Source organism: Carcharhinus amblyrhynchos, chromosome 5 (assembly GCF_965287045.1).
Source record: "Carcharhinus amblyrhynchos chromosome 5, sCarAmb.v2.hapA, whole genome shotgun sequence".
NCBI classification, from domain to species: Eukaryota; Metazoa; Chordata; class Chondrichthyes; order Carcharhiniformes; family Carcharhinidae; genus Carcharhinus; species Carcharhinus amblyrhynchos.
Window position 1 is genome coordinate 118,278,659 of NC_137328.1, and position 19,074 is coordinate 118,297,732.

Sequence of the window (19,074 nt, forward strand, 5' to 3'; positions counted from 1 at the left end):
TGCACCTTAAGGCATCCACAAGTAATTAAATACCTCATATATTAGAGTCCATAATAATCTTAATGCCATATCAAGTCTTTGTTTATGTTCCATGTCAGGGACATGCTCACATATACTGAGGGCTTTAACAATCTAAATATACCTTTGTCTCCTTTTATCACAACTGACTCTAAGATCATAATATATCTGAAACAGGTTGACTCGAAATAAATAGGAACTACTGCACAGAAACAGGCCATTTTGACAAACTTCTCCATGCTATCGTCTGTGCTTCACTCAAGCCTCCACCCCATCCCTTTCAGTCAACCCAACATACAGAATACCTTCATAATATTCACACTCCCAGCTCTGGGGCGAATCCAGCTGCAAAAGCCAGTACTCTCCACTGAGATCCCAGTACTCATTCCCCATTGGGTAATCAGGTCACATGACCCTCTTGATGTACACCCCTTAAAGGGCCAGCTATGACAGTTGACAAGGAGAGTAGGAGAACATAAGAAGATAAGAAATAGGAGCAGGAGTAGGCCATCTAGCCCCTCGAGCCAGCCCCGCCATTCAATAAGATCATGGCTGATCTGTCGTGGCTCAGTTCCACATTCCCGCCCTCTCCCCATAACCCTTAATCCCCTCGCTTATCAAAAACCTATCAACCCGCGTTTTAAAAATATTTAGCGAGGCAGCCTCCACCATTTCAACGGGCAGAGAATTCCAGAGATTCACCACCCTTTGAGTGAAGAAGTTCCTCCTCAACTCCGTTCTAAACCGCCCCCCCTTTATCTTGAGGCTGTGCCCCCTAGTCCTACTGTCGTTTCTGAGCGGGAAGAGCCTCTCCACCTCTATCCTATCCATCCCATTCAACATCTTATAAGTCTCAATGAGATCTCCCCTCATTCTTCTAAACTCTAACGAGTACGAGGAGAGGCTGAATAAACTAGGCTTGTACTCGTTAGAGTTTAGAAGAATGAGGGGAGATCTCATTGAGACGTATAAGATGATGAATAGGATGGATAGGATAGAGGTGGAGAGGCTCTTCCCGCTCAGAAAGGACAGTAGGACTAGAGGGCACAGCCTCAAGATAAAGGGGGGGCGGTTCAGAACGGAGTTGAGGAGGAACTTCTTCACTCAAAGGGTGGTGAATCTCTGGAATTCTCTGCCCGTTGAAGTGGTGGAGGCTGCCTCGCTAAATATTTTTAAGAAGCGGGTTGATGGGTTTTTGATAAGAGAGGGGATTAAGGGTTATGGGGAGAGGGTGGGAAAGTGGAACTGAGCCACGACAGGTCAGCCATGATCTTATTGAATGGCGGGGCAGGCTCGAAGGGCTAGATGGCCTACTCCTGCTCCTATTTCTTATGTTCTTATGTTCTTATGTTCTTATTCAGCCTCTCCTCATAGTTCAACCCCCTCAACTCTGGCATCAGCCTAGTAAACCTCCTCTGCACTCTCTCCAAGTCCAAAATATCCTTGCGTAGGTGCGGCGACCAAAACTGCACACAGTACTCCAACTGCGGCCTCACCAGTGCCCTATACAGCTGCAGCATGACCTCCCTACTTTTATATTCAATCCCCCTCGCTATGAAGGCCAGCATCCCATTCGCCTTCCTGACCACCTGCTGCACCTGCAAGCTGGGTTTTTGCGACTCATGCACAAGGACCCCGAGGTCCCTCTGCACCGTCGCCTGCTGCAGTTTTTCGCCACGTAAGTAATAGTCCTTCCTACCATTATTCCTACCAAAGTGGACAACCTCACATTTGCCAACATTAAATTCCATTTGCCAGTTCCTGGCCCATTCGCCCAGCCTATCTAGATCCTTCTGCAGACTCTCCACACCCTCCGCACAATTTGCCGTTCCACCAATCTTGGTGTCATCAGCAAATTTCGACACTCTACACTCGGTTCCCTCCTCCAGATCATCTATATAAATGGTAAATAGCTGAGGCCCCAGCACCGACCCTTGGGGCACTCCACTAGTCACCAAGAGGGGCCATAAGTTTGAATGAAGGGATATTGGTTGGCAAAGGGGAAATGGATAAGAGCTTTTGAACCTTGCTTTCAAAAAGCTTCTTCATCTAGACTATGGTTTACGATGTCTCTGACAGGCAGTGAGCCATGACTCCTTGCAAAGCTGACCCAACTCCGTAAAAATCATGGGGGAACTAGGAGATGCCCATCCCTGCTCTGGAGTTGACCAGGTCAGGAGTGCAGGGTGTGGGCCCATGCCCTCACCCTTATCCTATGCTGGTGAAAATTGGGGGATGCCAGGAACAAGGATAGGAATACTAGAACAAGGCCTCAGCCACGATCCTTAAAGGGTCACAGATTCAGGAAGACTCTGCGAAAATCCGTGAAATGTTAGGAACTAATTCATACGTGAATGTACATCCAGCATGCCACGTTTACACTGCAATGCTCTCAGGTGCCAAACAACAATGTTTCAGTCCGCCAGCCACACAGAGAGCAACAAGGGATACACTCGATGACAGCTCCAGCATTGAGTCTGAACACAAGTTGAAGCAGCCATAGTCTAGTAGGCCCGTTGCGTCTGCTCTGCCATTCAATAAGATCATGGCTGATCTGACTCCAGCCTCAGCTCAACTCTCCCCTTAACCTTTGACCCCTGTGTCAACCTAAAATCCAAACAGCTGTAATGTCCTAACTATTTAAGGGGTTGTGGGTTTTATTAAAATGAAAAGATGGTGATTTGCCAACTAACTGAGGGGAATTTCACAGTAGCTTCATTGCAGTGTTAATGTAAACCTTATTTGTGACTAATAAATAAACTTTACTTTCAACTTCTGACTACAACAGTTTTATTCTAAGAGCTTTCGCCTGTACAGAGTTACAAACTGAAAGTAAAACAGCAGCCTCTGCAACACCCTAATGACATCACCGTCAAATCATGTGATCAGCTCTTAAAGCAACCATGCAACCACTTAAATACTCCACAAAGGTGTGATTATTTTGTATTTCTGGGAAACAGCTGGCGTAACAGATGACCTAACTGAGAATTTTACATTAGCCCTAATCCTCCCTTCCCATTGTGATCATCTGAGCCCTTTTCCATTACATGTTATTAAATGCTTATGAACCCAAGTAAGAATATCAGAATTAGGAGTGGTTGAACTATGATTGTGTAATGCAGTCTACTGGCGAGTCAAATTTCCAACCAGACTAATGGCTCTGTTGGTTACAATGGTTAACAGGCAATTTATTATTATCATTAAGTTCCATCTCTTGTCTATTCTTGCTTTGGTTTAGCAGAATATTTGGACCAATAAATCAGTCTCGTGCAAACATGTTGCTGCCTTATCTGTTTCAGATTTTAGTGGGTGATTGTTAGACTATTAACCCAGAAACTCAGTTAATGTATCTGGGGACCCAGGTTCAAATCCCGCCCCAGCAGATGGTGGAATTCAATTAAAAAAATCTGGAATTAAAAATCTACTAAGGACCATGATCAATGGCCAGAAAACCCCAACTTGTTCACTGATATACTTTAGGGAAGGGAATCTGCCATCCTTACCTGGTCTGGCCTACACGTGTCCCCAGAGTCACAGCAGTGTGGTTTACTCTCCACTGCCCTCCAAGGGCAACAGGGAATGGGCAATCAACACTGGCCAGCCATTGATGCTCCTGTCCCATTAATGAATAAAAAAAATTCCACACTTTCCATAGTCCTTACTATCTACGTTGTGAGTCAGGTAAACAGTTAAAGGCTAAAAAAAAGGCACAGATAGCTTCTGCTTTTATAACAAAGACAATGATCTCCACAGCATTTGAGTGTTCCTGTGAAACATCACCGCTAACCGTTATCTAAGGTTCCTGCCATCAGCAATTTGTACAGAGGGTTTTTTCAGCTGTAATTGTGTGGAAGACACTAAAAATTCTGGACAGGTCGTATTAGCAGTTGTTGCTCTGAGGGTTTGTGTCAATGTCAGAGAAGTTCAGGAATTGCTTGCTGACATTCTACCCACACATCAACTTCTTAATGTTTCTAACTGGGTTTTTTAAAATTCGTTCATGGGACATGGGCATCGCTGCCTGGCCAGCATTTATTGTCCATCCCTAGTTGCTCTTGATCTGAGTGTCTTGCTATGGCACAGTGCTGCCTCACAGTGCCAGGGACCCGGGTTCGATTCCTGGCTTGGATCACTATCTGTGTGGAGTCTGCACATTCTCCCCGTGTCTGGGTGGGCTTCCTCTGGCTGCTCCGATTTCCTCCCACAGTCTGAACGACGTGCTGGTTAAATGCACTGACCACGCTAAATTCTCCAGCAGTGTACCCGAGCAGGCCCTAGAGTGTGGCAACTAGGGGATTTTCACAGTAACTTCATGGCAGTGTTAATGTACACCTATTTATGACACTAATAAAATAAACTTAAACTTGCTAGGTATTTCAGGGGCCAGTTGAGAGTCAACCACATTGCTGTGGCTCTGGATCACATGTAGGCCAGACCGGGTAAGGATGGCAGATTGCCCTCCCTAAAGGGCATTAGTGAACCAAATGGGTTTTTCCGACAATCGACAATGGTTTCATGGTCATCACTAAATGCTTAATTATAGATGTTTTGATTGAATTCAAATCCCACTGTGACGTGGATTTGAACCCGGGTCCCCAAAGCATTAGCTGAGTTTCTGGATTAATAGTCTAGTGAAAGTACCACCAGGCCACCACCTGTTTCAAAACCTCAAGAAATAAAGAGTGTGGTCTTCCCATTGCCTTCCCGCACACACCTCCAATCCTGCCTCTCATTTTATGTATGGTGGACGAGGAACTAGCCTGCCCTTGGGCCTACTGAGGTACTGAGTTGTCTAATAAACGTCCACCACAGCGCAGCAATCTTTACTCAGAGGGTAGTAAGGGCGTGGAATGTGCTGCCTGCAGCAGTAGTGGACTAGCCAACTTTAAGGGCATTCAAATGGTCAGTGGATAGACATATAGATAACATTGGAATAGTTTTGGTAGAGGGTCATTAGATTGGTTCCACTGGTCGGCGCAACATCGAGGGCCGAAGTGCCTGTACTGCGCTGTAATGTTCTATGTTCTATGATCTAACTGCCCCCATTACTATTTTACCCAGGACCAGGGGAGGTCCATGCCAGACAGTTAGCAAGGCAGCATTTACTGGATGAGCTGCTTTCAGAAGAAGAAGAGGAAGTAATCAGTTGGAGTCCCCTGTGGCCATTGGCAGCCTTCCCCCCAGGTCATAGCTCTCCCAACTCTCATACTCCCTTTAACCCTATCGCTACAGGCCTCTCAAATCCGAGCGCTCACTCTCTTCACCCACCTCTCCCTGTTTTCCTTTAAGACATGTCTTGAATCCTATCTCACCTGTCCCAATTTCATCTCATACGGTCGGGTGTCAGGAACTGTTTGATAAAGTTCCTGTGCACCGTCTCGGGAAGTTTTGTTACTTTAAATGTGCTTTTCAAGATCACTTTCCCTACATTACAACATCAGCTACACTTCAAAAGCAATTTACTGAGAATGCTCGGTATCTGAAATAAAAACAGAAAACGCTGCGAGCACAGAGGAGATCAGACAGCTTCTGAAGAATACCTTTTAGTTGGCACTTCACAGCCTTTCAGTCTCAATATTTAGTTCATCATAGAAGAATCGTAGAAACCCTGCAGTACAGAAAGAGGCCATATGGCCCTTCGAGTTTACACTGACAACCATCCCACCCCAGACCCCATCCCGGTAACCCCATGTATTCATCTTGCTAATCCCCTGACACTAAGGAGTTAGCATGGTAATTTAGCGTGGCCAATCAACCTAACCAGCACACCTTTGCAGTGTGGGAGGAAACTGGAGCACCGAAAGGAAACCCATGCAGACACTGGGAAAACGTACAAACCCCATACAGTCACCCAAGGCTGGGAATTGAACCCGGATCTCTGGTGCTCTAAGGCAGCAGTGCTAACCACTGTGCGACTGAGATCTTCCGGCCTCAACAGTTGGTCATCATAAAAGAGTCATAGACTCTCTGCAGAAGGAGGACATTGGGCTGATCGAGCCTGCGCTGACCGCTCCCACCCAGGCCCTATTCCCGTAACCCAAAGTATTTAAAAAAGACAGTAGGACTAGGGGGCACAGCCTCAAGATAAAAGGGGGGCGGTTTAGAACGGAGTTGAGGAGGAACTTCTTCACTCAAAGGGTGGTGAATCTCTGGAATTCTCTGCCCGCTGAAGTGGTGGAGGCTGCCTCGCTAAATATTTTTAAGACGCAGGTTGATGGGTTTTTGATAAGCGAGGGGATTAAGGGTTATGGGGAGAGGGCGGGAAAGTGGAACTGAGCAGCAACAGATCAGCCATGATCTTATTGAATGGCAGGGCAGGCTCGAAGGGCTAGATGGCCTACTCCTGCTCCTATTTCTTATGTTATGTTCTTATGTCCTAGCTAATCCCCCTGAAACAAGGGAGCAAGTTAGCATGGCCAATCCACCTAACCTACGTATGTTTAGAGTGTGGGAGGAAACCGGGGCACCCGAAGGAAACCCACACAGACACAGGGAGAATGTGCACACTCTAATGTGCAACATTCTAATCAGTAATCTCTAAACTGTCTGTGCTTTATATGCTCTGTCCGAGGCCAGAACTCTCCATTTACCTGACGAAGAGGGAACCCCCCTCGAAAGCTTGTGAGTTTACTATCAGATAAATCGGTTGGACTAAAACCTGGTGTTGTCAGACTTTTTACTGTGCAAACTCCACACAGACAGACACCCAAGACCAGAATGGAACCTGGGACCCTGGTGCTTTGAGGCAGCAGTGTTAACCATTGTGCCACCGTACTGCTGAGACCTTCCAGCCTCAACGTTTAGTTCAATGACATCAGATCATGTCCATCAATCTCACTTTCTCAGACAGCACGTGCTGTTAATGATTCTGCTGTTAACCTTTCAATTTGCTTTCCTAACCTCTTTGCTTGTTCCATTACGATATCATTCAGCCTTGCCTAATCATCTCTACTGTCATTTATTCAGTCTCCACTGTATTGCTGACCTTGCACTTCTTCCTTGCCCATACCCTCTTCCCTCCGCACCCTCTCCCCCGCCGCCATCTCATTCACAATCCTCCCCCCGCCACAAGACCCCTTTTTCCTGGCCATGTGACCGCTTCCAAAAAAAAGTGTGTTAACTCTCTGATACAAAGCCATTGACCGAAGACATTAGCTCTTTGCACAGGCGCTGCCTGAGCTGAAGAGTGCTTCCAGCATTGTCCCTTCTTTCCCTTCACCTTTCAAATGTTCATCGATTGCAAAGAGCATTGGGAAGTAATGGAGGCTTGGGCTGCATGGTGGCGCGGTGGTTAGCACTGCTGCCTCACAGCACCAGGGACCTGGGTTTGACTCCAGCCTCAGGCGACTGTCTAAGTGGAGTTGGCACATGCTCCCAGTGTCTGCATGGGTTTTCTCTGGGTGCTTCGGTTTCCTCCCACAATCTGAAGATGTGCAAGATTGACCATGCTAACTGCATGGGGATAGGGCAGAGGGATCATGGGTGGGATGCTAATTTGGATAGTCAGTGCAGTCTCGATGGACTGAATGGCCTCTGACTGCACTGTAGGGACTGTATGGTTCTATGGAAATGTATACAAGATTCTTTTGTGCTCAGACAGCAGATTTTGAATTAATTTGATTTATTATGGTCGCATGTATTGGGATACAATGAAAAGTATTGTTTCTTGCGCTCAGTATAGAAAAAGCATACTGTTCATAAAGAAGGAAAGGAGAGAATGCAGAATGTGGTGTTACAGTCATAGTTAAGGTGTAGAGAAAGATCAACTTAATTTGAGGTGGGTCCATTCAAAGGTCTGATGGCAGCAGGGAAGAAGCTGTACTTGATACGGTTGGTATGTGACGTCAGACTTTTGTATCTTTATCCCGACGGAAGGAGTTGAAAGAGAGAATGCCCACGGTGCGTGGGGTCCTTAATTATGCTGGCTACTTTGCTGAAGCAGTGGAAAGTGTAGACAGAGTCAATGGATAGCATGATTTTAGTATAATTTTCAGAGTTTTTTTTAAATCATGTTCACAGCCTTGCGTGATATCATTCCTGGAAGGAGGAATAAAAAACTGTGGGCAGGTCAACTTAAGTTTCTTTCTCTCTGTTTTGCTTTGAAATTTTTACCAGTTAGTTGAAAGAAAGTCTTGTTGCCATGCTGCAGTAAGGAATTGTGTTTTGAGGAGCTGATCTGATGACAAGCTGCTCTGAGTTTTCAAGGTCATTTGAAATCAGCATGCAACCCAGGAACAGGATTCCAGTACCACGTGAGCTTTAGCCTGTGCAGTGAAAAATCTGGGTAAAGGGTTTTGTTCATTTGATATTGGTTTTGATTGGAACATCCGATATTATAGAATCATAGAAACCCTACAGTACAGAAAGAGGCCATTTGGCCCATCAAGTCTGCACCGACCACAATCCCACCCAGGCTCTACTCTCTTATCCCAACATGTTTATCTGCTAATCCCTCTAACCTACACATCTTAGAACACTAAGGGGCAATTTTAGCTTGGCCAATCAACCTGATCCGCACATCTTTGGACTGTGGGAGGAAACCGGAGCACTCAGAGGAAACCCATGCAGACACAAGGAGGATGTGCAAACTCCACACAGAAAATGACTCAAGCCAGGAACCAAATATATATATTGGTTAAGGGTTATACATTATAGTGATTGCTTTGTTTCTTGTTTGTAATCAACAAAAATTCTTGCTAATTTTCTTACTGTACATGTTAACCATATTCTTAAATAAACTTTGTTTAAATAAACATCCGAGTGGGTGTTTTGAATCACCCCTGAAGTGAAACATCTCATGCTTATCCTAGTCAAATTCAAAATGCAAAACTTATGATCCAGGTGGGCTTCAAAAAACACTTTGGAGTTTCTAACCTGAACCATAATGATGGGAGGCTGGTTTGTGGGATGGACTGCATTATGTTCACAATCCTTTGTAGTTTCTTTCTATCTTAGTCAGAGAAGGAGCCATACCAAGCTGCAATACATCCAGAAAGGGTGCTTTCTATGGTGTATCTATAAAAATTGGTGAGAACCGTAGCAGACGTACCAAATATTCTTCGCCTCCTGAGAAAGTGGAGGACTTTCTTAACTATAGTGTCATCATGGAGGGAGCAGGAAGGTTGTCGGTGATCTGGATACCTAGAGACCTGAAGCCCTTGACCATTTCCAAACATGTATGGGTCAAGTGGATTGGCCATGCTAAATTGCCCCTTCGTGTCAGGGGGACTAGCTAGGGTAAATGGGGATGGAGCCTTTGTGGGATTGTGATTGGTGCAGACTCGATGGGCCGAATGGCCTCCTTCTGCACTGTAGGATTCTATTTCCACTTCATCCTCGTCCATGTAGACAGGGGTATGTCCTCCACCATGCAGGACAAGTTGTTCTCTGTCTCCATCAATGCCTGACCATGTCAGGAATTGTCGGAAAATCCTACCCAAAGCACTCACCTGTTCTCCCACTGCAGGCACCTTTTCCTGCAGCCACTATTTTTAGCATTTCCTACTTTCAATGCAGACTTACACACATTACCACTGTTAAATTTTGCTTTTTATCACTGGGGAATGTCAGTTGGGTTGTTCATCAGGGTTCAGAGGTCACACTATATTAAGTATGCGGGAGCTGGGTGATGGAGATGGTATGATGAGGTGCAGGTCTCCAGTGAAAGAATTTAGAAAGACGTTTTGATAGACAGCAAAAGTCTTTTTGATAAGTTCCTTAAAAAATAATTAGTGTTATCCACACTCATTATAACTGTACAAACAAATGTGAGCAGTGGTTGTTTCTAAACTCTGTGCAAACATAAGGCACACTTCATCTGGCTAACAGTCTTCCTCTGTCCCATGTGTCCAACAGTTACTGAAGTGAAACAAAAAATGCAGGAAATAATTCCTGCAAAAGCTACCAAAAACGCATGGATACAACTTGTTTTGAAACCCTCCGGAAAGAGGAAAACAAAGGGGAATGGGAGCAGCGATGAGGAATTTCAGTGTTGTGGATAGATTGGCGATTGTACTCCTCAGAGAAAAAATGGTTTGATTTATTATTCTCACATGCATTGGGATACAGTGAAAGGTATTGTTACTTGGGTGCTATACAGGCAAAGCCTGCCAATAATAGAGTGCTTAGGGGAGAAGGAAAGAAGAGGGTGCAGAATATAGTGTTGTAGCCACAGATGGGGTAAAGAGAAAGATCAGCTTAATAAATGGCAGATCCATTCAAATGTCTGATGGCAGCAGGGAAGATGTTGTTCTTGAGTTGGTTGGTACATGTAGTTGGACTTTTGTATCTTTTCCCCAATTGACGAAGATGGGGAAATAGAGAGAATGTCAGGAGTACGTGGTGTTCTTAATTATGCTGGCTGCTTTTCCTAGGTATTCAGATGACAGACTGGTTTGCATGATGGATTGGGCTACATTCACGACTCTTTCTAATTTTTGTGGTCTTGGTCAGAGCAGGAGCAGTACCAAGCTGTGATACATCCAGGAAGGATGCTTTCTATGGTGCAAAAATTGGTGAGCGTTGTAGTGGACATGCCAAATCTCCTTAGTCTCCTGAGAAAAAAGACGCATTGGTGGGTTTTCTTAAGTATAGCATCAGCATGGAGGGAGCAGGACAGATTGTTCATGATCTGGACACCTAGAAACTTGAAGCTCTTGACCATTTCCACTTCATCATTGTTGATGTAGACAGGGGTATGTCTTCCACTCTGCTTCCTGAGTTCGATGACTATCTCCTTCATTTTATTAACATTGAGGGAGAGATTATTGTCGCCACACCAGTTCACCAGATTCTCTATCTCTTTCCTGTACTCTGTCTCGCCATTGTTTGAGATCCGACCCACTGCACTGGTGTCATCAACAAAGTTGAAAATGGAGTTGGAGCAGAAATTGGCCACACAGTCATAAGAGATGGTTGAGAAGAGATCTGATTGAGGTGTTCAGAATGGCGAGGGTTCTGGACAGAGTCGACTGGGTAAAACAGTTCCCATTAGCACACAGGGCAAGGATCAGAGGATGTTGATTTAAGGTGATTGGCGAAAGAAGCAATGGCAACCAGAAAGAACCACAAAACTGTACAAAGAGCGACTCAGGTCTCAAATGCACTATCTGAAACTGTGTTGGAGATAGATGGAATTTTGGATTTCAAAGGGGAATTGGATAATTATCAGAATGGAAAAAAAATGTGGGGTTATGGGGAAAATCTGGGAGGAATGGAATTGATAAGTTGCAGAATGCATGATAGCCAAATATCCAATTTCTATGCTGTAACCATTGAATAGACTGAGGAAAGATTGGAGGATTGTGCCAATGTAATATGACAAATTCTCCATACTGTTATGTTCCCACAATATGTCATCTCAGCGACTGCAGGCATCAACTTAGCTGTAAATTCCATAAAACTAAAGATTATTAACTTCAAGCCCAGGCTTTTGAGTAAGACTATGGTTAAAGCTGCTAAAGAAGCTATTTAAACATACAAACGTTTATTTTCTAGATATATTTAACCATGTCACTATGAAATATAATTCCATAAATCTTACTGTGAATCTGAACATTTCGACTTACCAAAGTGAATGCAGATTTTGGCAAAAAATAAATTAAGTTTGAGCCAGTGCATTGAATGAATCCAGAAAGAAGTGCAGTAGTTACATTTTTTTATTCATTAGTTGGACGTGGGCATTGCTGGGGCCAGCATTTATTGCCCATCCCTAGTTGCCTGAGGGCAGTTGAGAGTCAACCGCATTGCTGTGGCTCTGGAGTCACTTGTAGGCCAGACCAGGCAAGGACGGCAAATTTCCTTCCCTTAAAGAACGTTAGTGAACCAGATGGGTTTTTCGGACACTCGACAACGGTTTCATGGTCATCAGTAGATTCTTAATTCCAGATATTGTTTATTGAATTCAAATTCCATTGTCTGCCATGTCGGGATTTGAACCCAGGTCTCTAGAACGTGAGCTGAGTTTCTGGATTAATAGTCTAGCAATAATACCACTAGGTCATCAGCACGATGGGACAGTGGTTAGCACTGCTGCCTCACAGTGCCAGGGACCTGGGTTCGATCCCAGCCCTGGATGACTGTCTGTGTGGAGTTTGCATGTTCTCCCTGTGTCTGTGTGGGCTTCCTCTGGGTGTTCCGGTTTCCTTCTTCAGCCCAAAGATGTGCGGGTTAGATGGATTGGCCATACTAAATTGTCCATTAGTGTCAAGGGGATTAGCAGGGATTATAGGGCTATGGCATGAGTGGAATTGTTATTGGTGTAGGCTCGATGGGTCAAATGGTCTCCTTCTGCACTGTAGGGATTCTATGATTCCCTAATTGTTACATTAGTTCACCTTGACTGTGCTTCCATAATGTGACCCAATGTGTAGCATGCTGGGGACAGAAGATGACTTGGCCTCCAATTTCTGCTTCCTCCTCCGGAAATATGCCTGCGTTCCAGTCCAAACTGTTCACTGATGGATTAACTCAGACAATAACAATGATTCCTATTGGGAATGGTGGCTGCAAGGCCAGATCATGCTAGTTATAAGACTGGAATATGATTATAGCTGATAGTTATTTGCCTCATGCTTTGTTTCCATTCAAATTAATCCAGAAGCATTTCCATTGCGGCATCGAGTGTGTCTTAAATATCTGCAGGGTGTTCGTCTCTGAATCCACACTGACTAATACCAGGGAAGGGTGGAGTTATCTAATAAGGAAAGGTTGGAGAGTTTAGGTTTGTATACGCTGGAGTTTAGAAGGGTGAAAGGTGACTTGATCCTGAGAGGTATTGACAGAGTGGGTGTGGACAGGATGTTTCATCTCATCAGAGAATCTATAACCAGGGGTCACTGTGTAAGGCGTCACTCATTTAAGATGGAGATTAAGGGAATTTACTTTCTCTCAGAGGGTTGTGAGTGGGTGGCATGTTGACACAAGGGTAAGCACTGGTGCCTCACAGCTCCAAGGACCTGGGTCCAATTCCTGGCTGTGCAGAGTCTGCTGGTTCTCCCCATGTCTGTATGGGTTTCCTTCGGATGCTCCGGTTTCCTTCCACAGTCCAAAGATGTGCAGGTTAGATGCATTGGCCATGCTAAATGTGTAGGTTGGAGGGATTGGCGGGGTGAATGTGTGGGGTTGCTGGGTAGGATTATTGTTGGTACAGACTTATTGGGCTGAATGGCCTCCTTTTGCACTGTAGGAATTCTATGATTCTCTGAAATCCTCTTCCTCAAAAGGCAGTGGAAGAAGAGTCTTTGAATATTTTTAACGCTGAGCTAGATAGATTCTTGATCAATGAGGAGGTGAAAAGTTATTGGCAGTCGGCTAATACTGAGGTTACAATCAGATCAGCCATGATCTTGTTGAATGGCACAGCAGGCTCGAGTGGCCCACTGCTTCGAATTCATGTGTTCATATATGACTGTATTTACTACGTTGTTGTGTAGATAATTTGAAAATTTATTAATGATATTATAAACAGAGGTGAGGCTTTGATTTTCAGTGGTTTCCTTCCTTCCAGAAACCTTTCCATCTTTCCAATCTGTCCTCTCATCTTTGAAAAGGTAAGGTAAATTTACCATGGTCCTAGATAAGAAATAAGAAATAAGAACATAAGAAATAGGAGCAGGAGTAGGCCATCTAGCCCTTCAAGCCTGCCCCGCCATTCAATAAGATCATGGCTGATCTGTCGTGGCTCAGTTCCACATTCCCGCCCTCTCCCCATAACCCTTAATCCCCTCGCTTATCAAAAACCCATCAACCTGCGTCTTAAAAATATTTAGCGAGGCAGCCTCCACCACTTCAACGGGCAGAGAATTCCAGAGATTCACCACCCTTTGAGTGAAGAAGTTCCTCCTCAACTCCGTTCTAAACCGCCCCCCTTTTATCTTGAGGCTGTGCCCCCTAGTCCTACTGTCTTTTTTGAGCGGGAAGAGTCTTTCCACCTCTATCCTATCCATCCCATTCATCATCTTATACGTCTCAATGAGATCTCCCCTCATTCTTCTAGGCCACTCACCGCGATGAGAAAGAGTTGACTGGTGGTGATTTAACCTGGGGGTTCACCACACCTGAGGTGAGGTTGAGAAGGTGGGGTCTTCATGAATGACATCAGCCGCTACAGGAATTGAACCCGCGCTGTTGGCATCCAGCCATCCAGCCAATTGAGCTAACTGAGACCCCTTTGAAGATTTTCATTTTTTAAGATGCGAATTATAACCTACTTGTACAACCAAGCCAGTTTTCAATCTTGTCCAATTGTGTTAAATAAAGCTTCCATGTAGCATCCTGCGGTATGAAAGGCACTGTATATATTTTTACATATGCACCATAGAAAGCATACTTTCCAGATGTATCACAGCTTGGTAAGGCTCCCGCTCTGACCTAGACCACAAGAAACTACAAAGGGTTGTGAACGTAGCCCAATCCATCACGCAAACCAGCCTTCCATCCATTGACTCTGTCGACACTTTCCGCTGCCTCAGAAAAGCAGCCAGCAAAACTAAGGACACCACGCACCCCAGACACACTCCCTTCCTCCTTCTTCTGTTAGGAAGAAGATTCAAAAGTCTGAGATCATGTATCAACTGACACAAGAACAATCTCTCTCCTGCTGCCATCACTTTTTGCAGTGGCGCAGTGACACAGTTGTTAGCACTGTTGCTCAGAGTCCGGAACCCAGATTCAATTCCTGGCTTGGGTCACTGTCTATGTGGATTCTGCACGTTCTCCCCGTGTCTGCTTGAGTTTCCTCCGGGTGCTCCGGTTTCCTCCCACGGTTCAATGGACACGCTGGTTAAGTGCACTGGCCACTTAAATTCTCCCTCAGTGTACCCAAACAGGTACCGGAATGTGGCGACTAGGGGATTTTCACAGTAACTTCATTGCAGTGTTAAGGTAACCCTACTTGCGACACTAATAAATAAACTTAAAAACTTGTGAATGAACCTACTTTATATTAAGTTGATCCTTCTCCACATCCTTGCTATGGCTGTAACAGTACATTCTGCCCCCTCTCCTTTCCTTCTCTATGAAGGGTATGTTTTATTTGTACTGGGTGCGAGAAACAATGCTTTTCACTGTATCCCAATACATATAACAATAATAACTCATGTGGGGTTGCTGGTGTTGGACTGGGGTGGGCACAGTAAGCAGTCTCAGGTTAAAGTACAACAGGTTTATTTGGCAGCATGAGCTTTCGGAGCTTTGCCCCTTCATCAGGTGAGTGAAGAGTTTGGTTCGCAAACATGGCATACGTAGACACCAGCTCAATTCCAAGAATGTGAGTCTGAACAAGTAATCAAGTCTTCACTCACCTAATGAAGGAGCAAACTTCCAAAAGCTCATGCCAGCAAATAAACCTGTTGGACTTTAACCTGGTGTTGCGACAATAATAAATCAGATCAAATAAAATACATGCAGATCACTTTGTCTGATGTGTTTCCAGTTTTAAATACTGGCACCACATTACCCGGCTTTTAATCTTTAGATATTTCCGCACTTTTTTTTGCTGGTTGCACTCCACAAATTATCGATAGTTGAGGAACCATCAGAACATGCCTGACTGTCAAACCACTTACTTTATTACCCAACTGAGGATTACGATTTAACTGAAGTTCCTGGAACTGGTTTAAACCTCAGGAAACCTGCTAAGCTATTGAATACTTTATTGATTGCTGCCCCTCCAGCGCCAATTTATAAAGGTCGAAGTGGCTAGGACACTCACCAAGGCTTTAATTAAGCAAACTTGATCTCACCATCGATTTTGATGGGGAATGGAGCTATGACAATTAGCTGTTTTACTTTTGCACCGGGCGTCTCTTGAGGAGCAGTGCAAAGCTCCCAGCAAATGACTGCCTGGGGGATGTACGGATAGCAGTCTCTTACACCAGAATTTGAAGCAATTTCCTGGCACCACGGGGATGCGAGAATGCCAGAGCTGCGCCGTCGCTACGTGGAGGGTTTTCAGGAAATTCTGCTCCAATGTGCGTCCAGGAAATGCTTTCAAATGCAAACAGAGTGGCAAAACTCCATTAAAGGGAGCTCGTGATCTGGATGTAGGGATGGGCAATAAATGCTGGCTGGCAAAGTGATCCTCATGTCCCACGAATGAATGAAAAATAATGCCTTCAGGTTGGGTGCACAGTATCAGGCATTTCTTCAACTCCCCAAACATGGTCAAAGAAAAAGACACCCAGAAAGTCATAGAATTATAGCATCTCTCCATAAGACCATAAGACATAAAGGCAGACTTAGGCCACTCAGCCCATCAAGTCCTGCTCCGCCATTCAGCCTTCTGCGGCAAAGAGTTCCACAGATTCACCACTCTCTGGTTGAAGGAATTTCTCCTCATTTCTGTTTTGAAGGGTTGCCCCTTTAGCCTGAGGTTGTGCCCTCTGCTTCTAGCTTTTCCCAGTACGAAATCTCACAACACCAGGTTAAAGTCCAACAAGTTTATTTGATAGTAAATCCACTAGCTTTTGGGGTTTGCCCCTTCGTAAGGTGAGCGGAGAGTTCTGGTCACACACAGAGCATATAAAGGCACAAGCAGTTTACAGAATACTGATTAGAATGCGAGTCTTTACAGCTAATGAATTCTTAAAGGTGCAGACAATGGGAGTGGAGATAGCATTAAGCATAGATTAAAAAGATAGAACATAGAACGCTACAGCACAAACAGGCCCTTCGGCCCACAAGTTGCACCAATCGTATCTATACCTACCAGGCCATAGAACTAGCTATAACTCCCAATCCCATTAAATCCCATGTACTCATCCAGAAGTCTTTTAAAAGACCTCAGCGAGTTCGCCTCTACCACCACCAATGGCAGCCGATTCCACTCACTCACCACCCTCTGAGTGAAAAACTTACCCCTAACATCTCCTCTGTACTTGCTCCCCGGCACCTTAAACCTGTGTCCTCTCGTAGCGACCATTTCAGCCCTGGGAAATAGCCTTTGAGAATCCATCCTATCTATCCCTCTCAACATTTTATACGCCTCTATCAGGTCGCCTCTCAACCTTCGTCTCTCCAGGGAGAAGAGCCGTAGCTCCCTCAACCTATCTTCATAAGGCATGCCTCCCAATCCAGGCAACATCCTTGTGAATCTCCATTTATAAATGTGTATTGTCTTCAGACAGGACACTAAGTGAGATGTTGCAAGCTCAGGCAAGTCATGGGGGTTGCAGGTAACGTGACATGAACCCAAGATCCCAGTTGAGGCCGTCCTCATGTGTGCGGAACTTGGCTATCAGTTTCTGCTCAGCGACTCTACGCTGTCATATGTTGTGAAGGCTGCCTTGGAGAATGTTTACCCGAAGATCAGAGGCCGAATGCCCGTGACCGCTGAAGTGCTCACCAACAGGAAGGGAACAGTCTTGCCTGGTGATTGTCGAGCGATGTTCATTCATCCGTTGTCGTAGTGTCTGCATGGTCTCCCCAATGTACCATGCCTTGGGACACCCTTTCCTGCAGCGTATCAGGTAGATAACATTGGCCGAGTTGCAAGAGTATGTACCATGTACCTGGTGGATGGTGTTCCCACGTGAGATGATGGCATCCATGTCGATGATCTGGCAATGTCTTGCAGAGGTCGCTGTGGCAGGGTTGTGTGGTGTTGTGGTCACTGTTCTCCTGAAGGCTGGGTAGTTTGTCCGGACAATGGTCTATTTAAGGTTGTGCGGTTGTTTGAAGGCAAGATGTAGGGGTGTGGGGATGGCCTTGGCGAGATGTTCATCTTCATCAATGACATTTTGAAGACTCCGAAGAAGATGTCATAGCTTCTCCGCTCCGGGGAAGTACTGGATGATGAAGGGTACTCTGTCCACCATGTCCCGTGTTTGTCTTCTGAGGAGGTCAGTGCGGTTTTCACTGTGGCGTGTCGGAACTGTTGATTGATGAGTCGAAGGCCATATCCATTCACAGTCAGGTCTAAGACTGCCCAACAGGGTTTCACAGTGGCAGATCTAATAGACCAGAGGTCTAAAGAGGCAGTCCGCACCTCAAATTTCAACATAATATATTTAATATAGATACAACACATGGACTCTCCAAAAGGGTACACTGCCTCTCCCAAAAGGATACCTTAACTCTGCCAAAGATTTTACTTAACTCTTCCCACTTCTCCCAAAGGTGCCCGAAGGCCATATCTAAAGAAGATGTTCCCTTACTGAAAATGTACCCTGCTCACCAAAATAAAATATCCACAAGGTTCAGACCTGCTTTTAACTTTGGGTTTTAGGCACTGACCTCACCAAAGTCACATGGGTGTTGGTGTAGCTGCTTCTTTACATGAACAGCTGCCAACGTGAACCGCGGATCTGCAATTTTAACATAGAAACATAGAAGATAGGAGCAGGAGGAGGCCATTTGGCCCTTTGAGCTGCTCCACCATTCATCACGATCATGGCTGATCGTCCAACTCAATAGCTTAATCCTGCTTTCTCCCCATAACCTTCGATCCCATTCAGTCCAAGTGCTATACCCAACTGCCTCTTGAATACATTCAATGTTTTGATATCAACAGCTTCCTGTGGTAATGAATTCCACAGGCTCACCAATTTTGAAACCCATCACCCTCCCACCCCCCCCCCCACCCAACCCCCCACTCCCTCTCCCATGACTTCCCCCCCACCCCCCACACACACCCCCACCTCCCCACCCTCCCCCTTCCCCCTCACCCTCTGCTACTCAACACTCCTCTGCGACAATGGCGGAAAGGTCTTCCAAATTCGGCAGGCACTTTTTCGCACCATCCTCTTTGCGCTTTGGGGGCACAAATTGATTGGACCATCAAACGAAAATTACAGCCAGTCTTGCGGAATCAGTTAAAAATAAAATGGACCTTTCCCGGTGATCAACGAGACAGTGCAGAGGAGGAACCGGATACTGGGCACATTACATCAGCCTCGCAGTTACAACCCAGAACCATTAGGAAAGGGATTGAGTTCCTGCACACCTTTCAATCTAATCAAAGGATAATAAGGCCAAATGACCTTGTGCAGTTGTTTTGGTCAAATGACTATATACATAATCGTACAGTGTGTAACATCTAATGAGGCCGGTTACGGA

The 19,074-nt window shown here is 45.2% G+C and overlaps 1 protein-coding gene across 2 annotated transcripts in view; it reads right to left on the reverse strand.

Annotated features, from left to right (window-relative positions):
* The window catches only part of galntl6 (polypeptide N-acetylgalactosaminyltransferase like 6), a 1,196,842-nt gene that overhangs the window by 772,617 nt on the left and 405,151 nt on the right, over positions 1 to 19,074 (reverse strand). The gene's annotated exons all lie outside the window — the stretch shown is intronic.